Source organism: Meleagris gallopavo, chromosome 3 (assembly GCF_000146605.3).
Source record: "Meleagris gallopavo isolate NT-WF06-2002-E0010 breed Aviagen turkey brand Nicholas breeding stock chromosome 3, Turkey_5.1, whole genome shotgun sequence".
NCBI classification, from domain to species: domain Eukaryota; kingdom Metazoa; phylum Chordata; class Aves; order Galliformes; family Phasianidae; genus Meleagris; species Meleagris gallopavo.
In genome coordinates this window covers 57,907,378-57,928,459 of record NC_015013.2, presented here as the reverse complement: position 1 = coordinate 57,928,459, position 21,082 = coordinate 57,907,378, and the positions used below count along the sequence as shown (strand labels likewise).

The window sequence follows — 21,082 nt, the reverse complement described above, 5'->3', positions numbered from 1 at the left end:
GTGCGATTGTCTCTCGGGAGGAGAGCGGGAGAAAGAGGGTGGGTGCTGTTGAGTTCTCTGCCTGCAGTCAGGTGCAAGGAGTGGTAACGGGTTGGAGTTGAGGGTAAAAAAAATCCATCGCTGCTGTTTCGAGTGTTTCTGGAGGAGAGGCTCTGCAAAAGAAAGGCTGGTGTGTGGCTGCTGAGCCAGTTCTGAGCTCCTGATAAGCAACTCTGATACTTAAAGGGAGCTTATGAACTAAAAGAAGGGAGATTTCCAATATCTGAAAGGTGTTTACAGTGAGAGCGGGGTTGGTCTCTTCTCACTGGTGACAGGTGACAGGACGAGGGGAAATGGCCTCAAATTGCACCAGGGTAAGTTTAGGTTGGATATCAGGAAACACTTTGTTACAGAAAGGGTTGTTAAGCACTGAAATAGGCTCCTCAGGGATGTGGTTGAGTCACCATCCCTGGATGTGTTTAAAAATCATTTGGATGTGGTGCTCAGGGACATGATTTAGCAGAGGGTTGTTAGTTAGGGTAGTACGGTTAGGTTGTGGTTGGACTTGATGATCTTTAAGGTCTTTTCCAACCTGAGTGATTCTATGATTCTGTATTCTATGATTTAGATAAGATGTCAAGGGAAATTTTCCCTCAGGACCATGAGGCAGTGGCACAGCTGCCCAAAGAAGCTGTGGGTGCCTCATCTGGAGGTGCTTGAGGCCAGGTTGGATGGGGCCCTGGACAGCTGAACTGGTGCCTGATTTATTTGGCAACACTGCCTGTGGCATGAGATTGGAACTAGGTGATCTTTGAGGTCCCTTCCAATCTAAGCCATTCTGTAGTTCCGTGCAAACTGGAACACTAATGAGTAACTCCACACAGGGTTTTTTCCTCACATATCATGAGTTATGGCTTGGGAAATGTTTTTTTCCTTTTTGTCTTTCTTCATCAAACAGTAAGCAGTCAGCCAGCAAGGTATCCCAAGTTGTGAGCAGCTCTTTAAGACTTGGTGTTACAAAGGCCCAATGAGTTGGAAGAAACTTCAAGGTCTTTCTAATTCAGTGCTGCTCCATGGAGCAATCTGTGTACCCAGAACTTCGGCCCCTGAGCTGGCACAGCGGCTTGGCACCTGGGCTGGCTCCGTGCCGAGGCTGCATCAGGTGCTGAGAGAAGGGCTGCTCTCTGTAGGTATGGTTGATGAGACTTGGGATGGTTAATTACTATGAGTTGGTGGAACTGTTGAAGAGCCACTGACATTTTCTTCACATGAACTCACGGATCTGCCTTCCTGGCTGTACCAGTCTGGTAGCTTTTAATTTTATAAAGACTTTAATTTGTAATGTGTCAGGTCAGGAAGTTGGACAGCACTGACTTCTGTCATTTCTAAGAGCTGTGTGACTAATTTACTCTTAAAAACCTTCAGTAAAGCTGATTGTGCAGTGTCCCAAATCCTATTTCCATATTGAGTGACTTTACCAACACTGATTTTCTCCACAATTAAACTTCTTTTTTCTTTTAGTCATCTTCCCTTTACATACAAATTGTATCTACTTCTTTGCATGAAAAACATGTTTCTTTATCAGTCTTTTTTCCCTGCTTTTTTTCCGTCCTGTGTACTTATTTTCTTTTCCCGATACTATTGGCAAAGCATGGAGTCCCAAATAGCAATTCTCACTTGTCGATAACACCAGCCTCCTCACCTCCAAACAAACTGTTGTCTCCTGTCTTTCTCCTCTCCAAATGTGGCTTGGTTTGATTTTACTGCAGCAGCATCTAAAGGTAATTTTTCATCCTAGATCTCTTCAATCCAGTTACTATACAAATAAAACTATATATTTGATATCTTCTTATGAAATACTAATTTTCCTTTCACTTAATTTCAGTACTTTTGGTCAAAGCCACTCACTCACTTTATCAAATGTACTTACTACTTTAATTTCATCTGAGCCATATTATTACCCAGGATGTCCATGAAAATATTGAATACGTTTTCCTGGTCTAAACAGAACATTGGAAGGCCACATGCAAAGCTTCTCCTTAGTTTAAAAACCTTCTACAACTGTACTTTTTTAGCCAAATGTGCATGTCATAGTCATTTTTTCTTGACTTTACGAACGTAATGGAAAAAAAATGTCAGAAGCCTTCCTGAACTGAAGGTATTGTACATTCACTTTTCTTTCATTCCTGTGGCTTGTCAGTGAAGGAAATAAAGTTAGTTCAATCAGTGTTTATTCTTGAGAAATCCAATTTATCTATTTACTGCTTTTTACTTCTTGAACTTTATTTGTTAAATTTTTATTCTTTATTAATGAAACCAGTTATACCACATAAATCAGCTTTCTTCAACCAGGAAGTCATATTTGAGCAAATCCAAAGCATTTGCTTTCTTGGATGTCCGAGCACCTTGTCTTCTCCTGAAAACACAGCACCATGGAAAAATATCTCTTTCTTTTGGAGGATCTTCCTAGAAGCCACTTCCCCATTATCTTATGTACAAGAAGTGAAGTTTTGATATTTTTCAAATTAATTTGATAACTAGTTTCATTAATTCCTATCCAGAATTAGTTTTCTCAGGGGAAAAAAAAAAAAAGATTTGCCCCATAGTCTATGAAAATTAGGCTCTGTTTTCAGATATTTTGTGTGTAAAGGATCTGTTCTCTTTCCTAATAATTTCCATGATAGAGGTCTTAGCTGAAGGAAGAGTTGCAGCTGGGATCACATATTGCATCCGATACAGAATTCAGACTGGAACAAGAACTCCTAAGTGCTCTCTCGACCTCTGAAGTAAGAACTTCAGCTGGTGTTCATGCTCTTCTCACTGGTATGACAGCCTGCAAAGCTGCAGGAAAAGAGCAGATAAGATGCCATCTCATGCGGTGTAACTAAAGGCTGCTGCTGATAGAGCTGGTGCACTGGAACAGGCTGCCCAAGGAGGTTGTGGATGCCCCATCCCTGGAGGCATTCAAGGCCAGGCTGGATGTGGCTCTGGGCAGCCTGCGACCTTGCACATAGCAGGGGGGTTGAAAATAGATGATCATTGTGGTCCTTTTCAACCCAGGCCCATTCTATGATTCTGTGATTCTATGATTCTATGATTCTATGATTCTATGATCTGTGTCTGCTGCAGCGGGACACTCTTTGACCCCCCCACCCCCCCATTTAAACTGTCTGGTCAGCTGGGGAACTGGACTGGATAAGCATTAATTTTTCAGTGTTAGCTTTCAGACAGACCCATTCTTGGTCCCATAGCCACACAAGATGTAATGCATTGGCAACTTTGTCACATGGAACCCAATTGTACCCAGCAGTCGTCACTCCTTGTAGAGCCCTCTGGTTGGAAGGCCCCTTCTAGATATCAGCCATGCAGATCGGCTTTGAGTCTTACTGTAAGCCCTCTTCTGCTGGAGCCTCTCCCTTGGCTGACTGGTTTAAGGAGACCTGTGAGGATTGTGTCACCTTCACCATCTCCTCCGGAGTCTCGTCCACTCATGACAGCTCGAAGCCTCCTTTAGCATCAGAGATTTATGCATTGCTGAACCACAAGAAGTATTTATTACTCAGAGAACTGATCAAGCCTCAGCAATCACCTCAACATCCCTGTGTTGTAATATTTAAGAACATTTACTTCATTCATTGGAACTGGTCTCAGTTTCCTGTTTCTGTGATCTTCTGGTTTGACGCAAGCAAAATTGACCTGAACCGACTAAATAAAATCTCATCAGGAAATGGAATTACCATTCTGTAGAACTGCAGATTGCTGATGGGAAGAAAATGCAGAGGCTACGGTGTATCCTTAACACTTTTGCCTAGACATTTTGGAGAGAGGCCTTCCTTCCTGTTTTTGCTTTTACAGCTGGTAAGCCAGAGAGGTACCCATCCTGAATGCAGCCCGTGGGGCCTAATTGCTGCTTGGCTCTGTCCAGCAGCTGCACAGCAGCTAGATAGACAAATGGACCACTTATGGTTGTCCAGTCACCTGAAATGCTTTAAAATTTTCAGATGTGCACATTCACAAAATGTTTTGAATCACTTGCAATGCTGCTGGTGGTGTACTGATGGGATCAATGTTTGGTAGGGACTTGTAAGGATCAGAGAATCATAGAATCATAGAATCATAAAATGGTTTGGGTTGGAAGGGACCCTTAAGATCAACGTAGTTCCAACTCCCTGCTGTAGGCAGGGACACCTCCCACTAGGCCAGGCAGCTCAAAGCCCCATCCAGCCTGGCCCTGAATGCTTCCATGGAGAGGCCATCCACAACCTCACTGGGCAGCCTGTTCCAGTGTCTCACCACCCTCGCAGTAAAGAATTTCTTCCTAATATCTAGGTTTTTTTCCCCAATTTTCCAATTTCCAGACTAACTACGATTTTCCCAACCACAGCAACAGGTTAGATTTTTTGAATGTGTTTGTCTTTAGTATCTTTAGCTAGGTTTGCTAATACAAGCATTTTGTATGCTCAGGTATGTTCCTGAGATGTGGGATCAGTTCTCATTTGCAGCCAGAAAGTTGCTGCAGTTGCTTAGTAATTTTCATTTTTATTTTTTCCTTAACATTGAAATCTTTTGAAGAAAGATGTTATCTTTCTGAAGTCACCTTTCGATTTCTGATCCATTCGCTGCTGATTAAGTGTTCTTCACCTGGAGCACGTCACAGAAATCATGTAGAAGTCAAGCTACATCCTTGAATTCACATAGCTGAGTCCTGTGATCAAATTTCATTTTTCCCTCCTGTTGCAAGGCACGGGATACTGGATTTTGGTAGAGAGAGCTTCTCATTTGTTGTTTGCATTTGGTTTCATTCAATGAGAGGGTCTCAGCAGTTTCAGCAAGAGCTCACATGTACTCACACTCTTCAAGTCTTGCAGATAGAACTCTGTGTTCTCCTTGTTAGGTCAGTCTGACAGGTTGTTGTATGTTTTGAATATGGAATTTTATTCAAACTTCTTGTATGCACAGAAAGAATGAAGCAAAGTAGTCTCTTAATGTCTAGCCCTCCATCCCTCAGGTTTCACAGTATGATCCTCACTTCTGGAACTGGAATATAACATTATCTTTCACTGCTTTTCTGATTTTTGCTTTTGAGGAAGTGAGCATGGAACAGTTAAACGATGCAAATCTGCACTCTTCCTGGCTTGCTACGTATGTAACTTATAGCAAACACAACACTAGAATCTCTAATTTTTACATCATTTAGACGCAGAGCACAGGAGGCAGCAGAGGCTATACACATAGAGTAGCAGGTAGAGGAGGGGCAGAGCAGCAGGCATCTGCTGTGCTCTGAGACAGGTGATCTGGTGCAAATAAATGGATTGTTTTGACATTCTTACTTAGGTATGAGGAAGGTAAGTGAAGGGATTAGAAAGAGCAGAGATATCTGGACTGAGAATCATAGAATCGTTAAGGTTGGAAAAGACCACTCCACTAAGATTACCTAATCGAACGAGCAACCCACCACCACCATGCTCACTAAACCATGTCCCTCCATTCCACATTCACATATCACCTCCAGGGACAGTGACTCCATCACCTCCCTGAATTTGGGGTTTGGAATGAAAGAGGATTTGGTGCAATATGAGAAGAAACACCTACAATAAGATAAAAGGCCTGGAAAGCCAGTGTTTTTAGAGGTTTCTGGTGTGGAGAAATGAGAAAGTGGAGAGTGGATTTCCAAGCAGGGAACCCAGAAATATGTGCCTATGAGGGATGTGGGCACAGCTCAGCCTCTGAGGGTCCTATTCCAGAACACTCATGCCAGGATTGCAGTTAATGGCTGCAGCATCTGCACAGAGGTTTCACCACCTGCTTCTGCAGCCACTGATTTGCTTTTAGAGATACAGCAGTTCTACTGCAGGCCAAGTTGTATAGTTTAAAGCACACAAACAAGCTAAGTTAAATTGTTGCTTTTGATCTGGTAAAAAAAAAGTTTGGAAATGATTTTAACTTTTTAACTAAATTTTATTTAGAATAGTATAGTATTTAACTATTATCTTCAGATAATACAACAAAAGGGAAGAGTACTTCAATTTTGCAGCTGCATTCACATTTTGGGTTTTTGAACCTATGTATGGAAATATTTACATGAACTCTGCTATATCCCTGTTTATTTACTAATGGCCTTTGCCACTGTTATTATTGCACCCTGCTTTTCCTTGCGAATAACCTTGTTTTCTACTGCCTTGATACAAACAGTTTGATAAAACAGCGCTTTTCCCATAAAAAGTAGGAAAACAAAAGGATCCTTGAAATAACCTTGAATGGCTAACAGACAAACTGAAAAAATATGCTGATTTTTTTGTTGTTGTTTTCAGAAGCTTTAGCAAATGTGTGCTCATAACAAAATTCACAAGGGCATCGAGTGTTAGCGCTATCCGGGCAGTATCAGATCGTTGCAGAAATCTACTTGAATGGACATCTTTGAAGATTTTATTTTTTTCTTAATTTCCTTTAGATCTGTTTAAACAATTGTTTTGACAGTGGTTAAATCCAAAAAAAAAGCAGAAGGTATTAAAGAGATGTTGCACAGGCTCACAGGAAAACCTTCCTGTGTACTAATGTTAAGAAGTGAGAAAAGTTTAAGGAAATTGGTTTCATTAAAAAGGAATAGGACTGAGCAAGTTCAGTCATATTTTGTTTTTCAAACTGAAAACATAATTTTGGTCTGAAACCCTTAAAAAGAAGGGTTTGTTTGTTTGTTTGTTTTTGTATTCTTCTTTTGGTTTTTTTTATTGGTTTTTTTTTTTCCCCTCAAAATATTAATTATTTTCTTTTTCAAATACCTCTACTTACATTTTTTTTTATGCCTGTAGAAAGTAAGGAACTATCTAAGATTCTGGAAGCCAGGAAAGTTGCTGAAGGATTTGAGGTGAGGAAGTCTTAGGATCAGAGTGACAAAAATGATTGTTTTCCAGCTAGATATTAGGCATAGCCTGCCCTGCATTTTTGTCTGAGAGGTATAGAAGAAAAGCTTGTTAATGCTAACTAAAATGCTTGTAGCCAAATCGTAGCTATGATGATGTTAAAAGGCTGCAAGTTCCTTCTCAAATTGTTTAAAACTCGACAAACCAAAATAATATGAATAGCAAATAGAATTGTTTCTGTGCTAAGGACTTCTTTGCTGTGTCTTTCACGAAGTAGGCATTAATCTTAAGTATTAACCAGGAGATATTTTCCTCTAACAAATACGTACGTAGACTCTTTTTGCATTCAGCCCTTATTGATGTGGATGGCAGCACGTGCTTCTGCATGTATTTTGCTTTCTCGGATTGACCCTATGTTTTAGAATTCCAGCTGTTTTAAGGCTATTTTAGCGCAGCTTCCCTTCCTTGCCTCAGGTTGTGAAGGTCACACCAAAGCTGTTATTGCCCACATGTGCTCTGTGATTGTAGCCCTATGCTGTGAGCTAGGGAGTCTTTAATTTCACAGAGCAGACAATAGTCAAATATCAAAATTTTTGTGTTTGTTACAGTTCCTGTATCACTATCTACTGACCATTCATACACTGGTATGTGTATGAGAGAGGTAAACAGTATATCCTAGAATTACGAAACAAAAACAAAACAAGAAAACAAAACCAACAACCCAACAGAATGAATTTTAGTGGGACAAAAAACCCCAAATACTTTACCTTGCATTTATTTCAGATGGTGAATTATTAGATGTTAAATATATAATTTTGGATTAGTAAATGCACGACTTCTCTCTGTGACAAATATTTGCACATTTATCTTGTTGTGCTGTAGGGGTAGAAAACAGTATGTAGTACTCCCCAGTATGAACTCAGAGTGATCTGCAAACAATGCAAATTAATTTTGTATTTCAAAAACAAACCCAAAAGTTGCTAATTTTAGAAAATCAGTGACCAGCTTGCTTCTTCTAGGAAACAGTCAGCCTTGTAACACCTGGCCATGGCCAGCAAGTCTGGCAGGTTAACTTTTGCCCTGTAGGAAGTAGGAACATTCTCCTAGTACCATTTTTCTTTGACAGCAGCAATGCAGGAGCATATGCGGAAGAGACAGAATGAATTTTTCCAGGAATAACAGTAATGTGAAAATTTTCTGTAGCTCTTTTTGCCATGCACATGAAACAGCTGTGTGATGGAGAAAAGCAAAGCTGTCCCAGACAATAAGAGAGACCAGAAGCAAACTGCATAAATTCTTTCTGCATTCGCAGTCTCACTATAGCCATCCTCTCTGTTTATACTCTGTGTAACATAATTAACCAGGCTATACCTATTCATGAATACTTGCAAGGTGCATCTGACTTCCTATGCTGATGGTACACAATAAAATTCTGCAGGATGTTAGGTGTGTGACTTGTCTTGTCATAGAGAGAAACTAAGCAGGCAGCCTACCCAGAAAGGTGTGGTGGCACTTAGCGAATTCATCTGAGTTAGGCAAATAGAGATCAACGTATTTTGTATCTTGATGACTCTAAGAAAGATATTAAAATTGTTCCCGCAAGTGAAAGCAATGAAAGTTTCTGGTTCAACTGGTTTTCATGTCAGTTGAGATAAAGAGAGCACAAGGAACAGCTTATACTGAGAGTAATATTTATGTCCAATCAAAATGGAAGCAACAGTGCAATATCCGGTTCATATACTACAGCATCTTGTATGAAATGGAATAAAACAAGTATTTTTGGAAAAGTGTGTTGAGTGCTGTAGACACTGAAAAGAAAAAAAAAGAAAAAGAAGAAAAAGAAAAGATAGATACAGACCAAATGTACAGGTGGACCAATATCCATAACAAGGGAACCACACCTAGATTTGTATGCTGGTTAACATGTCCCAGTAAGGTAGTTCCATAGTTCCTAATTTGTCTGAATTAAGCCTGTTTCCCTTCCTCCTCTACCCACTTTTAATGGAAAGTAAAAAATGTCACTGGGTCCTTGTGGCGGGGCACAAATTGTGTCTGTGGCAGATTCCTTCCAGTTGGTGGCTCAGTCCTTTAGATTTCCTCTTAGCAAGCTGAAATTTCTGACAATAATCAACATTTAAATTAAAAAAAATTTAAAAAAAGAAACAACACTATGATGATTTCGTTATACTTTTTATAAAAGAAAATTTTGCTGCAATGATAAGAGGCCTATTTATCTGGTCATTTTGGCACTTGGAATTATCCCATCCTTCAGTAGTTCATCTTTATGAGTTCTAAGTTTATGAGTGTCTTTTAAAAGACAAAAACTTACTTATCCCACGCAAGCATTTTATCTTACACCTCAGATAAAGATCAAATAGGTTTAAATACCATTCTTAGAGTAAGCAGATGTTTGACCTTGTGTCCTGAGGTGAGTAAATTCCGTGCATTTTTGTATACATAGTCCCTGGCTTTTTCACCGATGAGAACTGAAGGTCTAACTGATGCTTAGTAATGCATGTGATCTAACTGAACTTGAGTAATGCAGACTTGAGCTGAAACCAGACAGTAAGAATTAGTACTTCGCTGAGCTTTGTTTTAAAGTAATTATCCTGATCAGAATTGAAGTTCCATCTAAACCCCGCTATTGAATGAAAATGAAATTACAAATTACAGTTTTGTAAGGCATAAAACACATACATGTTATATGTTATTTCTAGCAGTATGTTTAGTATCTCGTTTGGTAAAGATAAGTTATTGCAATCTAGCAGAAGATGAGACACAGTGTATATACATACTGGCTTATATTTAGGGGAAAGTGCAAAATGATTTGCTTGAGAGGTTTCATAGCTCTTTTGACTGCCACAGTGTAGAAGAGAAAGAAAAAGTGGCTTTAAAAGCACTTTTGAAATGCACGTATTCGGAATAGATGGGAATAGACAACATTATTCCACAAGTTTGGTATACTTTAAACTGATACAAAGAGAGATATTTTAATTGTTCCCCAAACATACTTCCAATTACGGGCACGAAACACTAGGTGTTACTTTTAAAAGAGCAGTCGTGCTTTTTGGAAAATAAACACAGATGTCTGCAGTGAAAAGTCCTTAACATAATTTTGTCACATGCATTATATTTTTTATATTTGAAAAAATCTTATGTCAGAAAAAAATACATTTTTTATATTGCTCTTTTAAAAATGCTCATTTAACTGTATCTGATAATTCTTTTTATACTGCTTTAACTTTCATTTCTATACAAGAAGCAGCTTTTTTAGTATTACTTCAGTACTTCTCACAAACTGTTACCTTTTCATGGAATTGATAGTGGATGATGCAACAAAGATAAATGGAACATCAAAGAGAATACTTTACAGAAAACAAACACATTCTGAAGGAAGAGCCTTAAAAAGTAGCCAGGAAGCATCAGCATGAGGGCTTCAAATTGTAATTACAACTCGGCTAAAACTGTATTTAGCAGGTCTTGAACTTAGACCATTGGGTAAGAAGCTGAATCTTGAAAGTAAATAAGGTAGCTCCTGGCTCTTTTCCTCAGGTATTGAAACAAGACCAGATTTTAGACTTCATTTGAAATGTACTCGTTAAATTGTCTGTCAAACATTAATGGTCTTTGCATCCGACCATGATTAGGGAGGTGGAAAGGCAGAGAAAGAACAAACATAATGCCTTAGGGAAGCTAATGAGGGAAGAGGAAAAGGGCACTGCAGAGTAGTCTTCTAATGGTGGAACAAGTCCTTTTTCCACCAGGACTGAGTTGTGGAAAGGAAATGGAAGCGTGGCACAGTATTCTTGTTGTGTTCGAGATGCATAGAATAAGAAAGGAATAAGACCTTAAAAATCACTGAAGTTCATTAAAAAAAATTGCAGAACTAATAAGCAACTATTTTCTTTTGAGTTGCCAGTAACAGTAGAAAAAAAAGCTACTGGAATCAGAGTGTGATGGTCCATTCTAGTAAGCCTCCATCAAAATAGAAGGCTTTGCCAAGATTTGGAGGTTGGAAACGATACTTCACTGAATAATTTATCTCCTTTAGCTGCATGGATTGTTGTAGTATACAAGCATTTCCTAGAGCTGCAATTACTCTGGGAAGGCTAAGAATAGGCTGAGGAGCAGTTTATGATAGCAGACACCACTGAGAAATGAAGGAAAGGAACTATTTGAAATGTACTTATAATGTATTTCTTAACTGGACTAAACTTACCCTCAAAACATCACAGATGCAGAAGGTTTAAATGTCATCTAGAACCTAGTGACGTAAGTTCAGACTCTACATGTGTGAACAGCCAATCATGCAGAGCAGCATAAAACATCCCAGAAGCTGCATTTTGGCTCATGTACTTTTCCTGGTGTGTAACCTGACACAGAAGCTTTAGATGAGGAACTGCTGAGGTTTTAAATAACTAGAAACATATCTCTGAACATCAAGAGAATAAAACCAGCCTTGGCCTGGCACAAACTAAGCAGTGATGACTGTCTTGCACTAACAGACTGGTTGAGGGTTGGTGTTTCCCCCCCCCAGTTTGCACTGGTTTCTATATTCAGTTAAATAATTATTAAAAATTGCATGCATATACTCTCACAGTTATCCTGCCAGGAATTTAAATTAAAAGAGAGGAGAAACTGACAGCTTAGATTTATATAACCAGTTGAGGCAAAGCAGTGCAACTCCAGCTCTCTTGAGGTAGCCTACATGTTTGAGATGTTCATATCTATGAATAATAGCTACATAAAATCTTTTCAGGTTCTGCTTCTGCAAATAACAACTCTAGTAACCCCTGTAGTTTAATCTTTGGTGGAACTCATTCTGTACTTTACCATAATTGTTTAATTATCAAAGAAATTGATATGAATAACAAGATTGGATTTTGGAATCCAAATGAACTACAGTTGTTTCCTGTGGACTAACATTTCAGTGTTTGGATGCTCTCACTCGCTGCAGAAGGAAACTGTGACATAATTATTAAAAACCTCCATAGCATTACTACTGTTAAATAACTATAGTGATTTGATATGTTAGAACATAGAGCTGCTTTCCCCAGAGCGTGATTTATGGCTAACAATTACATCCAACATCGTCAGTATCTCAGGTACTAAATATTAAAACTGAAACTGTTAGTGTTTAATGTAATACAACTTTTCATTGTTTACATGGGGCAGTGCTCACTGCTGACCACTGAATTTAATCAGCCATATGTTTGTGTCCTCTCCAAATTCACGGAAATCATCAAGGTTATCTTAGTGCAGTTGCTTCAATGAATATAAAGATTGATACGCATTTCAGAACAACAACATCTAATCTCCAGGTTAATTTAATTTAGTCATATATGTTGACAGTTATTTTGAAGTACAGTGATTTGACATTGCTTTTCTTCTAGATATTTGGAGAGTTTGCTTTGACTCATTTGGAAGAAACCTTGAGGAAGGTCAGCAGTCATAGCTGAAACATCACTTTCTTCAGTCGCTGTCAAAATAAACAATTTAGGCTAGCAAAGGTTATTGGAGTCAGAGATTCTTTTGTAATATTCTATGTTAGTTTAGAGGGCTGCATTATAATATTTACTTTTACCATACACGAAGAATTTTCGGAGTCACTTTTACCATTCCTCTGGTCACAATTCTTGGTTAAATAATGTAGAAGCAGCCAAGAAGGTTATTACTGTTATTATTATCTCTCCAAAACTTTACTTCAAAGTGGAAGCAGGATATTTTTAGGATGGAAAGCTTAAATTTACTTTGGCAATATCATAGGAAGTTGGATATCTGCTCATGGGCTTCAGTGTTCCACAAAACCTCACCTTCTCTTTCCAACTAAATTAGTAATTCTAATTTATTCACAGTATTTTAGGTGGCAGCGTTTCTTGCTTTGTCTCTTTTCACTTGTTATTCTTCTGCACAATGCTTTGGAATTACACTACTCAGCAATCCTGAATCTCAGCTACTGGTCCCAAAAACTACTATTCACAGAATTAACACATCCATTTTTCAGCTGTCCAGGATACTCTGATCAAATCCCACTTTCATTATGATAAACCAAAATGGGTAAAGCTGACTTATCTATCCATTTTCAGGGAGCTGTGACTTTAAACTGTTTTCTTTTACATGTTCCGGCTTTAGTTGCTGACAGTTAATAGATTTTCCACTAGCACATCATTTCTTTCATGCTTTTTTGGAACAATACATAAATTTTAATTTTTCATTGTACTCTTCCTGAATTCTCCCTCTTCTTTTTTTTTCTTTCCCCTTGTTGTAATTCATTTCTATCCTAGCTCTCCTCTAAGTAATTTAATATTTGATTCAGTTAGAATGGATTTTTGATGTAATTCTATGCCATTTTTCCCCAAAATAATACTTAGAGACTTCTCTTAGGTATTCTTTCTTCTGCTGGAGTAAAACCCCTCCTATCCCAATACAGACATCTTTCAACTATTCATTAGATGACACTTCTGAGTAACTAAATCTTTTGCAGTATCTTCTGCTAGAGCAATCTATATCAAGCAAGTGAGACTCTTAACAGCTAAACTTCTCTTGCCAGGCCAGTCAAATGTTTCACGAGGCAATTTTAACATGAGAGGTCTATTAAACTTAGCTTGTAGCTTGTATGGGAGCCTGTCTTGTCTGTTGAGTTTTTGAAAACCTTAAATTCTGAAAGAAACAGAAGATTTACAAATGTGCTTTGTCTTACCCTTTGATGTCCTGTGGGTTTCTCACTAAACTCTGACGGTGCAGGACTTCTAAAATATAAGTGAATGTTAGTATTTCAGAAGATCTTGTAATGCACCAATTGGACCACACACAAGTTCCAAAACCAGAAACCTACAGGGACTTAACCCCAAGGAGTCAGTTTAGTGACCAATAGTTTGCTGAAATTGTAGTTCAGACACTAAAAATATAAATTAATTAGAAGTTGCTATCCAAATGGCGTCTTCCTTTTCCTGCTTGCTATATTCCCTTAACTATAAAAGCCAAGCATAAAAGGGGAGGACTGAATCAGGCTTTGTGTTATTTTCTGGAAAGATACCCAAGATTGCCTGAGTTATGTGGGGCAAAGTGACAGCAACAGTGACATCTGCAGAGCTGGTACTGTCACTATCAGCAGCACAAATGTGTTCTTGCATCTTTTATGTGTTTAATTCAGCTGAGGATAGAATGGATCTTTTGACAAATTCTGTCTTACAATTACAAGTCTGTTGCTCAAAGAGAAAGCTGTTTCTCAACTGAGAAATCAGAGACTTTAGTCATCTGTAGGCTGAACTGCTACAGTAATTTAGCACAGAAGCAAGGAACATATAATCCAATTATGGGAAGTAATATCTATGTCACTGATTTCTTTTTAATGGTGTGCTTTGGAAACCATTAGGACAAAAGGATCTTTATGTGTGTAAAATATTAATAAAATGAAAAATTGGAATAATCATACTTGGTTGTAAGAGAAAAAAGTGCATTCATTTATGTTCCTTGTAAGTCCTGTCTTTCAGACACTGACTGTCTATAAGATGTTGTAGTATCCAATATGACCGAAAAAAGTAGTAATAACAAACGATGGGGGTTAGGGATATGTAGCAGATTACTTTTCCAGTGTGGTACCTAAAGCTGCCTTGAAAAGAAAAAAAGACGAAGATCTGTTTCAGTCTTATTGGTGACTATATTCTGAGGATAAATTAATAGAAGTTATGTAGCCCGATTATGCAAACCAAGATCCTGAGCCCTTGATGTTAAGACCTTAACTGTGTTTGAGGTCAAAAATATCTCTTCAGCCTGTGACCAGAAACAGGCTGCTGGCCCAAGTTTGCCAACAAGCAGAAGTATACTGACTTAATTTCAATTGCATTTCATATTGCATTGAGTTAGTTTAGACTGTAATAAAGGAAATATTTATCAGTCTTCCAGTCTTTTTCTGGCCCAAGACTCAGGACCAAACATTCTGGTCAATATTAAGGATGCAGAAGTACTTTCATATCAGTGGCATGAATGGAGAGATTAGTTTTTTGAAATAATTATTTTTTCTGTGACAGACCTTTAGCATTGTTTTCCAGGGAGCTGGGAAGTAAGTGGCTAGTCCAAAAGCAAGACAAAGAAGCAGTTATAAATATACCTCTCCTTCTGAACCCTGCAGAAAAGATGGCAAGATTAACACATATGCAGCTGCATAATCTTTTTCTTCTCTCAGTCACTCTTAATCTCTTCCTATCTTTGGCAGGCAGGCAAACACAAGAATTTGAAGGGCCAATTCAAAGAGCGAGGTGGCAATCAATTTTGTTTAACTGTAAGACAGAATCTGTGAAAGGGAAGAACATTCCAAACTCTTCATGTCACAATTGTTATATGATTACAACAGCAACCACCTCCTTGCCAAATGAAGCCTTGCATTGGTGTTTTCTTAAGAAAGATGTTATTAGCCTTGCAAATAGAAATGTTAATCTGTTCTTGCCCCAATAACATAGCTTAACATAGTTACTTCCTTTGAGGCCATCCTAATTTACACCGAAGTCTTCACCCCAAACATCTAAGACTTTTCCTTGCCTAGGTTTAGCCATCAGCCATTCCTTCTCTAGTCAGCAGAGAAAGAGAGACACCTCCAGAAGGCAATTCAGAGAGCTCCTTCAGGTACGTTTGGCCTGCTCCATGAACTATATACAGAGCTATGGCAATTACTGTGGGCAGTACGAACTTATCCTCTTTATGTTCTGGACTTTATTGTAGTAGGTAATAAGGAAGTGATGAATTTGTTGTGCTATACGCCAAAAGTAGAAATTTTCAGTTTTCTGAAAGTTCTTTTTGAAAATCTTCAGTCACAGATTGGTATAGATCAGGGGGAAAAAACAAGTCATATATACATAAATAGCCTCCATGTCTCCCACAATATCCACAATCATAACTCTGAATATAACCCCTGCCAACAAACAATGTCCGACTGTTAAAGGAATTTCTGAAGTAAATGGTCAATTCATAAAAAGAACAATGTGGCAGATTTTGTCCTTGTACTCTACATAAAAAAGGGACAACTGCTACTTAAAATGTTTTGCATTTATCATCTTTAGGAAATAAAAAAGAATTTGGTATTGCTACCCAATCCCAAGGGATTGTTACTCAGTGTCCGATGTGACTCAAATTATAATGATATGTAATGAAGAAAAGTTCCCTCTTTTCCTGTAGCTGTACAATGTGGCAATGTGCAGAAAATTGCCTTCTGCTGTAGATATACGAATATAACGTTTTTAAACAGTGAGCTGTGTTCTCACAATAGCCCACACTTTTTAAGGGATTCTTTCATGAAGTGTGACTAAGAAAGGAGAATCTATCCTGCTAAAGGAAAGCACAAGTAGCCCAAAGTCGCAATCAGATACCAGCTTAATGTAATATAACTCAAAAAAACACTTCCCCAAACCCTGAAAGGACACCAGCATTTATTGTAGTGTGATTCAGAGATGGTTGTGACTTTATTCCAAAACAGAGTACTTAGGAAGCTTACATATTCCAGTGCCGTACTTGCAATCTGACCAACAGTGTGTGAATACTGCCGTCATTAACCAGTATTTCTATGTATTCATCTCTTCTAGAAACTTCCATACTGTCTCATTTACATATGTAAATGAATGTAGCTTCCAGTCACATTTTCCAATTCACAGTCAGGTTTTTCTTGCACAAATTTTGCAGAGGACTTCATCACTCTTTCCCTGCCCTCTTGTCATGCCGAGTGAAAAATACATTTTTCCATAATAATTTATTTTAAAATTTGTTACGATCCTGGCACTGACACAGTAGGTGGTAGATAAAGTGAAATTTGGCTGGGTGGTAGCTCTGAAGTGTGCTCCCCAAATTTATTTTGATTTCTTCAGTTTGCAGTGCTGAACAATTGAAAGCTTCATCCAATTCCATAAGGGAAATTAAAGAAAACTCCACAGTATGAGCATTTACCCAAATATCTGTGGAAATCTTTTTCCCCTTCTGGTTATTAGTGTTTTTTCAAGAAACAGAAGGCCAGTTCTCATTCAAGTAATAAGCTAATATCAGTTAGACTAGAAAAATTTAGCAACTAATTGAATATATGCTGTTAGAACAGGTTCTGCCTCTCTTGTGGCTGGCAGGATGGAATAAGCTTGCTGAGCTTCTCCAGCCCTTCACCAGATGCCTTGCTGCTGTGGTCTCTGTGGAAGGAACCTAGCAGACAGGAAACATTATTACCCAGTCTATCTTTCTGCCTAGGAGGACAATAATATTTATTGATTCGCAAGAAGAAATGAAGGGAAATTACAATCAGGAGCAGCAGACAAAATCAGTAGACTATTATTGATAGTGACAAAGAAAAAGTGGAAAGCAGTATGTTGGCAAAAGGCCAGTGTAGCTCCAGCTAAAGACCACAGGACACGTTTCCAGACAGAACAGTGAAGAAAACCTGTGAATTTTGCCCTCTTGTTTCTGACCGGACAGCCAGGAAACGGACTGCTTGTACGGTCTGACTTAGTAACTGTGTCTGATCCTTCCTTGTTTTCGTGCTGAGGCATTGGCACTCTGGTAATGTGGCAGATTTGTTAAGCCATGCAGATGCCTACTGTACCACAACAAGGGCCGTAAGGTTGGCTGAGGGTGCCTACAGCAGCCAGCTTACTCAACTGTGTGCAGTTGGGCAGCCCTCTGTAGTAAGATGGTTTACAGCACTCACCCCATACACACATTGACCACAAAGACAGAGGTTACAACAAAAGTTCTTTGAGGAGGCGAGGGCCTTTCTTAGAAGGGTCATTTGGGTCCTGTTAACTCCAGCCCTGAGACTTCACTATGCACTTGTGTTCCTGACAGGCTTCAGATAGGGCTAGATGCTGAGTGTGCTGGTGAGCTGACCTCCAGAGGTTCCCTCCAGCTCCATCTCCACAGGACCCACCCAACTCCAGCAGTTCTGTTGTTCCGTGACTGCACAAGTGGGAGATCCGTGGCCAAAGTCAGCCCCTTTGCATCTGCAAGGCTTCAGGCCTGGCAGAGTCAGCCAGAATGAAGCCGAAGGTTTAGCTGCAACTTCCATCAACTGGGAGCATTATGATCTCCGGTACTGGCAAAATGAGTCAAGGTATCTTTCCAAAGCTCGTGCTAAATGATACCACATTTATATGCTCATTTGTATCAAGTGAGGACATGAGACCTTCACCTTGCAGGCACTCTGCTATAATCTATACGTTCATTAACTCCAGTGTAGGAATACTGTAACCCTGTGCTCTCTGTTGAGTCATAGCAGAGCACTACTGTGGGTGCTCTGCAACACGGCTGCGAGGTGACAAAGCCCAGAACACCTTTCATTGCATCCACTGCCTCAGTAGCAACTGCTTGAGCGAAAGCCTTGGGGAACTCATGTCCTCTGGCCTGGCTTTTGTCACCCTGAATGGCCCAGGGCCAAATCTAATGAGGGGACATTGGTTTCTGTGTGCTACATGTGTGATTATAAGTACAGGAGCAGGGTTAAGCCAAGGAGTGACGTGCCAGCTTAATTTTAAGCAGATGTGAGATGTGAGATGTGTGTTTGGCATGAGCTGCCCTTACCTTTGTGTGTTTCTCCAAGAGGCTGTTTGGAAGGAGGGATATTGCGATGATGCATACATTTAAATCGGGTGGAGGATTCTGATTGCTTAGTCTGACTTTTGGCATTCTGATGATCCCTCATTTCCACTAGAATCTCTGCTTGGTGTACGTAGGTACACCGTTAGAGCTATGAGCAGTATTTTGCCTGCTATAAAATGCTCTGTAAAATTTGATTGTTGTTAACATTTGTGGAGCACGTAGGATTTCTGAAGAATAGAATTTTGTCCAAATCAAAGTGAAAAACAACTAAGGCTGTGCTTTCAAATTACCGGCTTGCTCTGGGCAACGAGGTTTTCTGTTACAGCTCCCTTGGCCCTTCTGTTTTCCAAATGTATTATAAATATTTCAGTTGCTGTGTGAAACGAATTTTAATTTTGGAAGAACTTACTATATAGCTTAAATATTTATGAAACACTGTGTAAGGAAACTGTTGCTATTACTCCTGAAGTGAATCAGAAATAAAAATGACATGTGAGGAAGTGCAATCATTTCGAGGAGCGTTAGGAATTATTCCACTAGGTGGGGAACTTGCATCAAGTATAGAACCGAAATGGCAGCGCTGAAACCTCAGCTGCTGCTGCTGCTGCTGCTGCTGCAGAAACAAACTGCCAACAGTGCAGTAGATTTTGTGTAATACTTTCTTTTTATCAGTTTTGACAAACGGAATGGCCCTTAGGTCGCACCAGGGGAGGTTCAGGTTGGATGTTAGGAAAACTTTTTTCTCAGGAAGAGTGCTGAGGCATTGGAACAGGCTGCCAGGGAGGTGGTGGAGTCACTGTCCCTGGAGGTGTTAAAGAACCATGTAGATGTGGCACTGAGGGACGTGGGCAGTGGGCATGGTGGGGATGGGCTGACAGTTGTACTGGATGACTTTAGAGGTCTTTTCCAACCTTAATGATTCTATGATTCACTGAAAGAGCATTTTCAAATTTATGGCATAGAAACTGTGTGCTTTCAAAGCACTGTATTAAGTTATGTTTAAAAATATGTTTCTTGGAATTTTATTTGGAGAAGTCAATTTTGGTAGTTATCAAATTTTCTGTGAAATTCACTTGTTTAAAATATATTTCTTCCCCATCCAGCTGATTCTGATGGGGTGTTCACTGCACAGACTCTCCAAAGGAATGATCAGAGAAAAAAATGTTTGCCAAAAAAGATTAAATCACTCTTATCTAAATCCCAGATAAACTTGGGAAAAGCAATACTTTATTATTTTCAATGTTTCTGTAAACATGGCCAGTATAAAACTATCAAGTTCCTCAAAACTGGGAATAGGACAAATGCTGACAAAAGGGAGCATATGAAAGGGTCTTTTTACATTGGATATAGATCTCAGCCACTGTGTAGGATCAGTGCTGGGATTAACTATGGAGTTTCTGCAGATCCAGAGCCAGGCATGTTGCAATATTCTGTAGGTTCCATATAGGTGGGAGGAGAATGAAGATCTCATTAATCTTCATTTAATGGGGCCATTTTTTCTTAATTTGCTGGGATTAATCTGTGGAAACAAATCTGCAGTCTGCGCATTTGTCTACTGGAAATAATCGAAGGGTGGGATAAGGTTTTGTAAGAGCCTGAGCATAAAGCTTCTGAGGCCCGCAGCTCCAGAGGGGAACAATCCACAAAGGGCAGTGCTTGGTGGGGTGTACTAGCTAACACTAAATGTCAAGATGCATTTTGAGCTGCAGTTTAGGAATGTAAGAGAAACTCTGGAAAAAGTGTTTTTTTTTTTGGTTTCCTCGGGGGAGTGGAGCATCAGGAAGAGGGCAGCATCTGAAAGGAGTGAATGCTCTATATCCACATCTACTATCTGCTTGTTCAGTTAGTGCAAGTGTTGGAGCTGGAGTTTGGGAATTCGTGTGTTAAGGACATTTGCTGAATTCTTTATACTGTTGGTCTAAATTAGGAACAGGACAAGTGATGATAGGGAAGAAACTGGATATTTCTATCATTATGTGATTAACTCTGAAAATAATTACAGCCAGAGGTAGGGTTTGGAACCACATTTTCATGACTACAGCTTTTAATGTATTGTCTGTGTCTTGCAGAGCTCAGAAGACAGGACAACAGGCGTTGGTAAAGGCAAATATGTTATTGTTGGTATGCGTGTATTATTAAGTTTAGGTCTAGTGGCGATCTATAGATTACGTTAAAGCTCTGCCTTGCTTTGAGTTTAGCACCAAAATTAGGTTTTGGGTTAAGAGGCATGCTGAGAGCCCAGACCATGGTTGTATTTCATGATTCCTAAAGACTTGGAAGTGGGCAGTTTTTTGAAAGATCAAAGCTCTACATTGTCTTGTAGAGCCTCGATTCATACAAGCGTGCTGGCTAGGGGTAGTATTAGGAATTGGGAACCTGAAGTTTACTGACTCCAACTTATTGTTGGATTCTCCAGGGACTAGGGAAATATGGGGATGACATGTTTCTCTATGGAAATAAGCTTTTGTTTAGTTTTTCCTTGCTATATCCACTGCTGGCATTAATGTTAACATTAGGTTTGGAGCTAGTGTTAAAGTTTTAGGTTTAATATTTAAAGGAACCATCTTTATCTAATTTCTGTATTTTCTTCAGTTCATTCATATAATTAGATTTTGTGTTAGGATGCACACTTTGTATGACTTACAAAGACAGAAATAAGCAATAAGTAATACGTAATT

General features: G+C 39.1%; 1 long non-coding RNA gene across 1 annotated transcript; it reads right to left on the bottom strand.

Moving 5' to 3' along the window:
• Window positions 1-11,791: 11,791 nt before the first annotated feature.
• Window positions 11,792-15,204, bottom strand: LOC109366798. The gene is made up of 3 exons (XR_002113391.1): window positions 14,950-15,204; window positions 13,540-13,588; window positions 11,792-12,318 (listed from the first exon to the last, which is right to left on the bottom strand). It is a non-coding gene; the product is annotated as an uncharacterized LOC109366798 (long non-coding RNA).
• Window positions 15,205-21,082: the final 5,878 nt, after the last annotated feature.